At 40.9% G+C, this 11,519-nt stretch overlaps 1 protein-coding gene across 1 annotated transcript in view; it reads left to right on the top strand.

The window, feature by feature from the left end:
• The window catches only part of tex11 (testis expressed 11), a 212,359-nt gene that overhangs the window by 25,459 nt on the left and 175,381 nt on the right, over positions 1-11,519 (top strand). The gene's annotated exons all lie outside the window — the stretch shown is intronic.

Below are 11,519 nucleotides of genomic sequence, written 5' to 3'. Positions count from 1 at the left end.
TAGCTAGAATTTTTGAGAGTATCTTAACATCATTATTCAGAAGTGAAATTGGTCTGTATGATGCACATTGTAACAAGTCCTTATTTTGTTTAGGAAAGACGGTGATTAATGCTTGACGAAATGTTTGAGGTAGTATTTGGTTGTCTGTAGCTTCTGTAAATGTTGCCAATAAGAGGGGAGCTAGCTGAGTGAAGAATTTCTTATAAAATTCTACGGGGTAACCATCAGGGCCTGCTGATTTCCTGCTTTGAAGTGACTTTATAGCCTCTAGTAATTCTGTTAGCATCAGAGGTTTATCCAGTTCCTCAGCACTTAAAGCATCTATTTGTGGTGTCTGTAATGTATCCAGCAATGCATTAGATTGTGTGTTGTCTTCTTTGAGCTCAGTAGAATATAAGGATTTATAATAATCTCTAAATGCGTGCATTATATTTTTATGGTCAATAATTTCTTCTCCATTCGTGTTGGTGATTACTGGTATTGCATTGCAAACTTCTTGTTTGTGAATTTGTTGAGCTAAAAGCTTATTAGCTTTTTCTCCGTGTTCGCAGTAATGATGTCTTTACTTATAAATAAGTTGTTCAGTTTCTTTAGTTGTTAAGATGTTAAGTTCTGTATGCAGGGTCTGCCATTTCTTGTGAAGAGCTTCACTTGGACGCCTGGCTTGTTCTTCATCTATTCTAGTAATTTCGCTTCTTAGCTCTGACACTTTCTTGGTTTCTAATTTATTTCTCTGGGAAAGATATGAAATAATCTGTCCTGTTAAGAAGGCCTTTAGAGATTCCCAGAGTGTTCCTGCAGAAACCTCTGTGGGCGTGTTTGTCTCTAGGAAGAAGCTGATTTGTTTGGATATAAATTCTGTTCAGTTCTTGTCTGCCAGTAGAAGAGGGTAAGACGCCATCTGCGAGGTGAGTGTGAGGGGCTTAATGATTTTAGCACGCAAGACTAGAGGGGCATGGTCGGAGATAACAATTGTGTCGTATTTGCATGATTTAATTGAAAGCAGGAAATTATTATCTATAAAAAAATAATCAATTCTTGAGTAGCTATAATGCACTGGTGAGTAGAACGAATATGTTCTTGAGTTTGGGTTAAGAAACCTCCAGGGGTCTGATAAGTTGTGGTCATTTAAAAACTGTGTAATTGTCTTTGCAGTATTCGATGTCGTCCCCCCTGTCACAGGAGTCCTATCTAAGAGTGGATTTAAAACACAATTAAAGTCCCCAGCCATTATAATTTTATGAGTGTTCACGTTGGGAATGGATACAAATAGATTTTGCGTGAATTCCTTATCATCGACATTGGGTGCTGTGGGGAACAGTCCGGACACAGACAGGTAGACACGATGGTTTCACCCAACACACGTTTATTATACATAATTTACAGTAATAGTGAGCACAAACCCCAGTGCCGCAGCACCAATCACCCCTCAAGTCCTTGGCCACAACACAATGCCTTCTCACAGTCTCTGGTCCGCCTCCACTCCTCTCCACTAAGCTTCGTCCTTCTTCCACCCGACTCTTGCCCCTGACTGGAGGGAGGCGGCCCCTTTTATCCACCCCGGATGGACTCCAGGTGCATTCCAATGAGCTTGTGTGGCCACACCCCTGTGTGGCGGAAGCTGTGGCGGTGTATCCGGAAGTCCTCCGGGTGTCCCCAATCCTCTTCCCCCCAGCACTTCTGGGTGTGGCGGAAGTGCTGAGGTCCAGAGCTCCCAAGGCATCGGGGTGCCCTCTGGTGGTGACCACGGGCCCCTACAGGGTTGAGCTTCCAAGCTCTGTACCCGTGGCCCCCAAAGCAACCAGGGCGGGCGCCCCCTCGTGTTCTGGAGGAGGCACAAGCCAGTCCAGTCCTCCTGGGCATCCCGGCGGGGCATGAACCCCAGCCGGGTACCACAGTGCATAAACATTTATCAAAATCATTTTACTGTTAAATAAGTTGCCCATGACCATCACATATCTCCCTTAAGGGTCCAATACTACATCTGATGCTATAAATGGAACTGTTCTGTGTATGAGAATTCCCACCCCTCTAGTTTTCTTTATAAAGCTAGAATGGAACATTTGGCCAGTCCAGTCTTTTTGTAGTCTGAACTGATCCTTGCTTTGTAAGTGGATCTCCTGTAAAAATACTATTTTAGCGTTTAAGTCTGTTAGGTGAGAGCATACTTTCTTTCTCTTTAATTTGTGATTCAGGCCTTTAACATTCCAGCTCACAAAGTTAACTGTCCCATCATGGAGACATTGATTCTGAGTTTTTAATGCCATTTTATAGTCTTAACTGGTAGTGAGGCAGTTTTAATCTTAATTTCAAAATTCCCCATGAGTTATTGCATTTTAGCCTATTGTTGCATTGATATTTATAGTTATAAGGATTAGAAGAATAGATTAGATATAGCCTGCTCTCCTTCTCTTCCTCCTTTATCCCCCCACCCCCCCCCATTTTGCCTCCCCACATGAGGCTTGATCCCACTTCGCGATGTCCTGGTCCTCTGACATACAAAGAGACAGAGCACGTCCAAAACAAAACAAACCCCACCCCGCAGCGGCGTTAGAGATTTAAAACAGAGATATCTATTGCAGCTGAATTCTTAATACTATCTGCCGAAAATATAATCATTAACAGTCTTTAAGCTTAAAATAATCTTCAGCAATTTTAAGATATTAAGATAAAAAAAGAATGAACCCTGGGAATGATTTTAAATAGTAGTCTAGGATAAACATGGTAATTCCTAATGTAATGGTATAATGTAATAGTATAAATGTAATAGTAATGTAATAGTAGAAATAGCAATAAACCAAGAGTATGACGTTAAACAGTCTACTTTAAGGTAGTTAAAAAAAAAAAACAAATCCTACTGTAATTACTTCCAAACTCACGTCTATAACTATAATTAAGACATAAACATATAATGTCCAAGTAAAGAAAAGGATGTATAATTATAATACCAGTCTCTTTAAAAGTGGATCCGAGAGCAGATAATAAGTCCTTCCCATGCCTTGACAGAATACGGCTCCTGATTAACTTTCAAAAGAGTGTCAGAAACAGCTTCTTTAGTTCCTTTTCAGCTTCTTCCTTGCTTGAAAAAATATAATATTGATCTTGAACTTCCACTTTCAGTTTGGCGGGATACAAGAGGCTGTATTTGATACCGGCTTTCTGTAGCAACTTTTTAATATTAAAGTAGGCTGCACGTTTTGCAGCTCTTAATGGTGAGAAGTCGGGGAAAATGCGAATAAGATTATTTTCAAATATAATCTCTTGCTTGTGTCTAAGAAGTGCCATCACATCAAGCTTACATCGTAGTCGCTCGAAGCGGACAATAAAAGACCTAGGTTTAAAGGTGCTTGATCTGTATGTGCGATAAGCAGCCGCTATCTCAATGTCGAGTTTAAAATCATCTCCAATTATTTTAGACAGTGATTCTACTGCAAATTTCACTGGGCTTGAGCTTTCTTGTTTCTCAGGTATACCCTCAATTCTTATATTATTTCTTCTGTACCAATCTTCCAGGGCCGCAAGTCTGTCTCCGAGTTTTTTGCATTCGGAATTCGCAGCTGTAGCTTTTTCATCGGCTTTAGACGCCAATTGTTCCGCTGTTTCAACTAGAGCCGTGATTGCCTGCTTAACGTCATCCAGCTGATCTGTAACGTCATTAATCTGGTTGGCAAGTATTTTCAGTTTGGATCTATTTTCTTCGATGTGTTCCTCTAATTTCTCCAACATGCCTTTAAAGTTCACGTCAAAACGTTTAAATAGACGCGTTTCCCAGTCTTTGTTATCCTTTTTAATCTCGATGATATCCTTTTTAAGCTCATTCTTAAGCTCAATGTTAGCCTTCTTAAACTCATTCTTGTTATCCTTCTTAAGCTCATTTATGGCCGTAGCCATGGCGGCAGCCCATTCCTGATGCAGCCCACAATAGCAGTGTCGTCATCGAACTTTTGCACGTGGCAGAACTCAGTTGTATTGGAAGTCCGATGTATATAGGCTGAACAGGACCGGAGAAAGTACAGTCCCCTGCGGCGCTCCTGTGTTGCTGACCACAATGTCAGACGTGCAGTTCCCAAGACGCACATACTGAGGTCTGTCTTTAAGATAGTCCACGATCCATGCCACCAGGTATGAATGAACTCCCATCTCTGTCAGCTTGTCCCTAAGGAGCAGAGGTTGGATTGTGTTGAAGGCGCTAGAGAAGTCTAGAAACATAATTCTTACAGCACCACTGCCTCTGTCTAAGTGTGAGAGGGATCGGTGTAGCATATAGATGATGGCCCAAGACGCACATACTGAGGTATGTACATAATACATTAATTATTATTATCATTAATTATTACTTAATACATATTAAGATAAACATGTAAGTGCTTTTGAGTAATTCTGCCATAATATTAGTGCCTGTAGTGATCATTAGATCACATTTATTTATATTTGTGTGTTACTGCATTGATTATTAAGAAATATTATTCAACTGTAGCTGCAAATAGATTTTAAGAATATGATATTACCCGTCTCAAAATAATTCTCCCCCACCCTTAATTCCAGACTGGGTTAAAAGTAGTAGTGTTGCTGCCGTGAAATTTGTAACTTTTCGCTCTCTCTCAATACAACCAGCATTTTTCAGTCACTGCTTAAATCTCAGAGGAAGACCACACCCTGGCTCATTTTTCATTTACTTGTGGTGTTCCTAGAGTGTGTGACACCCAGAGGCCTGTGGAGGGCTTAATATGGCAATGTTATAACTCATTTTGACGTTTACCATTCATTATGCATGCATCTTTTGGTAATAACCCAGTTAACCCAACAGTCACCAAAGTGTGTAAAATACCTAGAGAAAAACTGGACAATATTTTTAAAGATTGTCTTATCACAGTGAAAACTTCCCAGTAGAGCACAAGTACTTTATTGTAAAAATTGTGAGAGTTCTCATATCAGATCTGTAGAACACTTGCAAGGATACCCCCTTGACACTCCAAAGAAATACAATATGGAAGCATCTTTTAATGAACAATTCAATCAGCAATTTCCAAATTAGACACGCTGATTCTGCTTTTTTTTACTGAAGATAAATAGTTAAATGTGTGCTGAACCATAAATATTTCCATGCATACTGGTCTTTTCTGTGGTGTTTAGTTAAATATATTTGATTTAGTATTACACTATACTTCAGTCCAAATAAAAAATAAAATCTTCTTTTGGCTGGTCCTGTTAGGGGTTGTTACAGTGGATCATCTGTTTCCATATCTTCCTGTCCTCTGCATCCTGCTCTGTCCAATCCACCACCTGCATGTCCCCTCTCACCACATCCATAAACCTCCTCTTAGGCCTTCGTCTTTCCTCTTGTCTAACAGCTCCATCCCTAGCATCCTTCTCCCAATATATCCAGCATCTGTCCTCTGCACATTTTTTGTCAGTGTCACCGTCTCCAAACCATATAACCCAGCTAGTCTCACTACTGTCTTGTACACCTTCCCTTTCACTCTTGCTGTTACCTGTCTGTCACAAATCACTCCTGACACTCTCCTCCACCAACTCCACCCTGCCTGCATTCTCTTCTTCACCTGTCTTCCACACTCCACATTACTCTGTATTGTTGATCCCAGATATTTAAACTCATCCACCTTCACCAACACTACTCCCTGCATCCTCACCATTCCTCTGACCTCCCTCTCATCCACACACATGCATTCTGTCTTGGTCCTACTGACCTTCATTTCTCTCCTCTCTATAGCACATCTCAACTTCTCTAGGGTCTCTTCAACCTGCTCCCTGCTCTCATTACACATCACAATGTCATCCACAAACATCATAGTCCACAGGGTTTCCTGTCTGATCTCATTTGTCAACCTGTCCAACACCATTGCAAATAAGAAAGGAGTCAGAGTCGATCCTTAATGTAATCCCACCTCCACCTTAAACTCATCTGTCACTCTTACCGCTGTCCTTACCACTGTCACGCTTCCCTCATACATATTCTTTGCCACTCCTTACTTCCTCATATAATACTACAACTCCTCTATAGACACCCTGTCATATGCTTTCTCTAGGTAATACAAAGAGACACAGTACAACTCTTTTGGCCTTCTCTGTACTTTTCCATCAACACCTTCAGAGCACTCATCGCATCTGTAATGTTCTTTCCCACCATGAAACCATACTGCTGCTCGGTAATCATCACCTCCCTTCTTAACCTAGATTCCACTCCTCTTTCCCACAATTTCATGCTGTAGCTGATCAATTTTATCCCTCTGTAGTTACTTCAATTTGGCACATCACCCTTATTTTTAAAAATTGGTACCAGTACACTTTTCTCTACTCCTCAAGCATTCTCTCACTTTCCAAGATTGCATTAAACAATCTGGTTAAAAACTCCATTGCCATCTATACTAAACACTCCCATGTATGTCATCTGGACCAACAACCTTCCCATTATTCATCCTTGTTGTCCTTGATTCCTCCTTGCTAATCTGTTGCACTTCCTGGTTCACTATCTTCACATCTTCTAACCTTCTCTTGCTCTCATTCTCTTCATTCATCAACCTCTGAAAGTACTGTTTCCATATGCTGAACATACTCTCCTTGCTTGTAAGCATGTTTCCATCATTAGTCTTTATCATGTTAACCTGCTGCTCACCTTTCCCAGCTCAGTCCCTCTGTCTAGCCAATCAGTACAGGTCCTTTTCCCCCTCCTTACTGTTCAGCCTCTCATATAACATACACCTTTTCTTTAGCCTTTGGCACCTCTTTCTTCACCATATGCCTTATGTCATTGTATTCCTGGCTACTTTCTTCATCTCTCTGACTATTCCACTTTTTCTTTGCCAACCTCTTCCTCTGTATACTCTCCTGTACATCCCCATTCCACCATCAGGTTTCTTTGTCATTCCTTTGTCCAGATGTCATACCAAGCACCCTTATAGCTGTCTCCCTTAACACTTCTGCTGTAGTTGCTCAGCTGTCTGGTAACTCTTAACTGCCACCTAGTGCCTGTCTTGCCTCCTCTCTGAATTCCACTTTACAGTCTTCCTTTTTCAAATTTCACCATTTAATCCTTGGCTCTGCCCCCACTCTCATCCTCTTCTTGATATCCAACATTATCCTACAGACTACCATCCTATGCTGCCTAACTACTCTTTCCCCTGCCACCACTTTGCAGTCTCCAGTCTCCCTCAGACTGATCCTCCTGTGTTGAATTAATCCACCTGTGTGCATCTTCCTCCACATTTGTGTGTCACCCTGTGTTCCTCCCTCTTCTAAAATATATATTCACCACAGCCATGTCCACTCTTTTCGCAAAATCCACTACCATCATATCATCATATTATTCCTCTCCTTACACCATACCTACCCATCACTTCCTTATCTCCTCTGTTCTCTTTACCAACATATCAATGGAAATTCGCTCCAATCACCACTCTCTCTCCCTTGGGTACACTCTCTATCACTTCCAACTCACTCTAGAAATCTTTCTCATCCATTGCACATCCAATTTGTGAGGCATATGTACTAATAATATTCATCATCATATCTTCAATTTCCAGCTTCATAATCGGCACTCTTTCCAACGCTCTTCACCTCCAAAACATTCTTGACATACTGTTCCTTGAGGATAACCCCCATCCCATTTCTTCTTCCATCCGCACCATGGTAGAACAGTTTGAAACTGCTTGCAGTGCACCTGGCCTTACTCCCCTTCCTTCTGGACTCTTGCATGCACAATATATCAGCCTTACTTCTCTCCATCATATCAGCTAACTTTCTCCCTTTACCAATCATACTGCCAACATTCAAAGTTTCTACCCTCACTTCCACTCTCCTAATCTACCTCCCCCCATCCCTCTGGACATGCCTTCCCCCTTTTCTGCTCCTTTGGCCAACAGTAGCCTAATTTCCCCCAGCACCCTGTTGGCTAAAAGTACTGGTGATGGCTGTTGTTAACCCGGGCCTCGACTGATCCAGTATGGAAATCAGTATTGTTGTCTGCATATTGATCTGGCAAAATTTTACCCTGGATGCCCTTCCTGAAATAACTCTTCCCACTGGTTTGTACATGCTCCGTGGCTGGGTTAAATAAAAATGTAAAATATGATTTTCATGTTTTTTAATGGCATATTTGCGGATTTTCATGTTCGCAGCCGTCTGTCTGATGTCTGCAGAATTAATTTTGTAACATTATCAACCATACTATGTCTGTTAAACCTGCTCATTAGCTGGTCTAAGTTAGTAAGCAATTTTGTTCTAGTTCTCTGACTCCACACACGGCAGCTGCACTTAGCCTTGGTCATGACCTGCTATTAGGCTGCAGCTATGAGGCCATCTGCAACAGCACTAAACCTGAAAGTTAGTCTTGTTACTTTAAATACATACCAAGATCAGACCAGTATGGGATCATTCCCAGCTTAGAGCGCTCAGCAACTGACCCCATAGGTCTAGGCAATATGCATTGAAGCATATCCGAAGGCAAAAGAAATATGAACACATTTTTAAATATTACAGTACATCTGGTAATAACATTACAAAAAATACAACATTTGTAGCAGCAATTAGGCTAGAGTAACAGTCTTGGATATATTAGGCTGTGTGGGAACTAATTCCATGTCTCCATAATTCTCAGAGCCATAGATTAAGTTGATGTAGCAGAATTCTTTCAATTACACTCATATGAAAAAGTTTGGGAACCCCTCTCAGCCTGTATAATAATTTACTCTACTTTCAACAAAAAAAATAACACTGGTATGTCTTTCATTTCTTAGGAACATCTGAGTACTGGGGTGTTTTCTGAACAAAGATTTTTAGTGAAGCAGTATTTAGTTGTATGAAATTAAATCAAATGCGAAAAACCGGCTGTGCAAAAATTTGGGTACCCTTGTAATTTTGCTGATTTGAATGCATTAATCCGCTCAATACTGATTACTTGCAACACCAAATTGGTTGGATTAGCTTGTTAAGCCTTGAACTTCATAGACAGGTGTGTCCAATCACGAGAAAAGGTATTTAAGGTGGTCAATTGCAAGTTGTGCTTCCCTTTGACTCCCCTCTGAAGAGTGACAGCATGGGATCCTCAAAGCAACTCTCAAAAGATCTGAAGACAAAGATTGTTCAGTATCATGGTTTAGGGGAAGGCTACAAAAAGCTGTCTCAGAGGTTTAAACTGTCAGTTTCAACTGTAAGGAATGTAATCAGGAAATGGAAGGCCATAGGCACAGTTGCTGTTAAACCCAGGTCTGACAGGTCAAGAAAAATACAGGAGAGGCATATGCGTAGGATTGTGAGAATGGTTACAGACAACCCATAGATCACCTCCAAAGACCTGCAAGAACATCTTGCTGCAGATGGTGTATCTGTACATCGTTCTACAATTCAGCGCAATTTGCACAAAGAATACGTGTATGGCAGGGTGATGAGAGATAAGCCCTTTCTGCACTCACGCCGCAAACAGAGTCGCTTGTTGTACACAAATGCTCATTTAGACAAGCCAGATTCATTTTGGAACAAAGTGCTTTGGACTGATGAGACAAAAATTGAGTTATTTGGTGATAACAAAAAGCACTTTGCATGGCGGAAGAAGAACAGTGCATTCCAAGAAAAACACCTGCTACCTACTGTCAAATTTGGTGGAGGTTCCATCATGCTGTGGGGCTGTGTGGCTAGTTCAGGGACTGGGGCCCTTGTTAAAGTTGAGGGTCAGATGAATTCAACCCAATATCAACAAATTCTTCAGGATAATGTTCAAACATCAGTCACAAAGTTGAAGTTACGCAGGGGTTGGATATTCCAACAAGACAGTGACCCAAAACACAGTTCAAAATCTACAAAAACATTCATTCAGATGGAGAAGTACAATGTTCTGGAATGGCAGTCCCCTGACTTGAATATCATCGAAAATCTATGGGATGATTTGATGCAGGCTGTCCATGCTTGGCAGCCATCAAATTTAATTGAACTTGACAAATTTTGAATGGAAGAATGGTCAAAAATACCTCCATCCAGAATCCAGACACTCATCAAATGCTATAGGAGGCGTCTAGAGGCTGTTATATTTTCAAAAGGAGGCTCAACTAAGTATTGATGTAATATCTCTGTTGGGGTGCCCAAATTTATGCACCTGTCTAATTTTGTTATGGTGCATATTTTCTGCTAATCCAATAAATTTAATGTAACTGCTGAAATACTACTGTTTCCATAAGGCATGTCCTATATTTAAAGGAAGTTTCTACTTTGAAAGCTCAGCCAATGATAAACAAAAATCCAAAGAATTAAGAGGGGTTCCCAAAATTTTCATATGACAGTAATTAGCCACATACTCAACAACACCAGTGGAGGAACTGCAGTTAAGGAAAACCAAGAACCTGCTCTTTACAGAAAGAGTAGTGGTAATATGGAACAAACTTCAACTCCTGTCAACTTTTTAAAAGTGTTTGGATAAGATACTGGGTCAGATTGCCTATTAGCCAATCAACCAAACTTGATAGACTCAGTGATCTGTTGTTTTTCACGATGCTTATGTTCCTATTTTAGAGTTTCTTAAATTTTTTATTATATATTGTACCATATTGAAAGTTGTCAAGCTAAATGTAAAGGTGTTATTAATTTACAGGCATAGTAATTATCAGTGTATACTAGTTAATATTTAAATATTTTTAGTGGTAATTATGTACAGTTCTTTTTAACTGAAATTTATAGCTTTCCGTCAAGCACAACATTTAACAAAATGTTTTTATTATATAATTGTCGAGATTTTACAAAAAAGAAAACTGGCTAAGTTTCTAATGTGTTTCCACTATCTACTATAAACACTTTACTCTCTTGCTGCAACACAAATAATTGAATCATCATTGATCTGTACCATTATTTTCAAAACCTGCATCTCTAGACAATCTGAGACAATGTTATTTCACTTAAGTTTAATAAATAAATGAAAGTCAACTTTTCATAAAAATATTCTTGCTTAATCTGTGTGAAACATGGTGTAAGTTGGCTCAGAACTTTATTTTGCACAAGTATCTCTCTTGACATTGTGGGTCAAAATGTACCTAGGGCAAGAGTCTGCTGTGACGGATGGCCATGCCTGGCCGGGACACCCCTTCACCACATCTGCCAGGGGGACAAGGGTGAGAAGCCCAGTATCTTCCATGGACTCTAGATGGCAGTCTCCCTGGGTTGAAGCGATGCTTCACACTCCCCCAGGGCTTCATGGGGGTTGGAGTTCTATGCAGCGCTGTGGGGTTCCACAGGCGCCACCAGGGGGTGCTGCAGCAGGAGCTGCTGGCCCCTTTTGGGCACTGGTTTCACCTTATCCAGAATTGCAGCCGAATGTCGCCAGTCAACCACCTGCAGCACTTCCGGGTACCCAATAAAAGGGAGCCAGCGACCACCACTCAGCGGCCAGAGTCGGGTGGAGGTGGACAAAGCTTGCTGAGGAGGAGTGGTAGTGGAAGAGAGGAGAAGAAGAGTGCTTGGTGTTACTGTACTGTGCTTTGGGACTGTGTTGTGGTTGGAGGGATTATGGGGAAGATGTG

This window comes from Erpetoichthys calabaricus, chromosome 12, assembly GCF_900747795.2.
Source record: "Erpetoichthys calabaricus chromosome 12, fErpCal1.3, whole genome shotgun sequence".
In the NCBI taxonomy this organism is placed as follows: Eukaryota; Metazoa; Chordata; class Cladistia; order Polypteriformes; family Polypteridae; genus Erpetoichthys; species Erpetoichthys calabaricus.
This window is presented reverse-complemented; position numbering and strand designations above follow the sequence as displayed.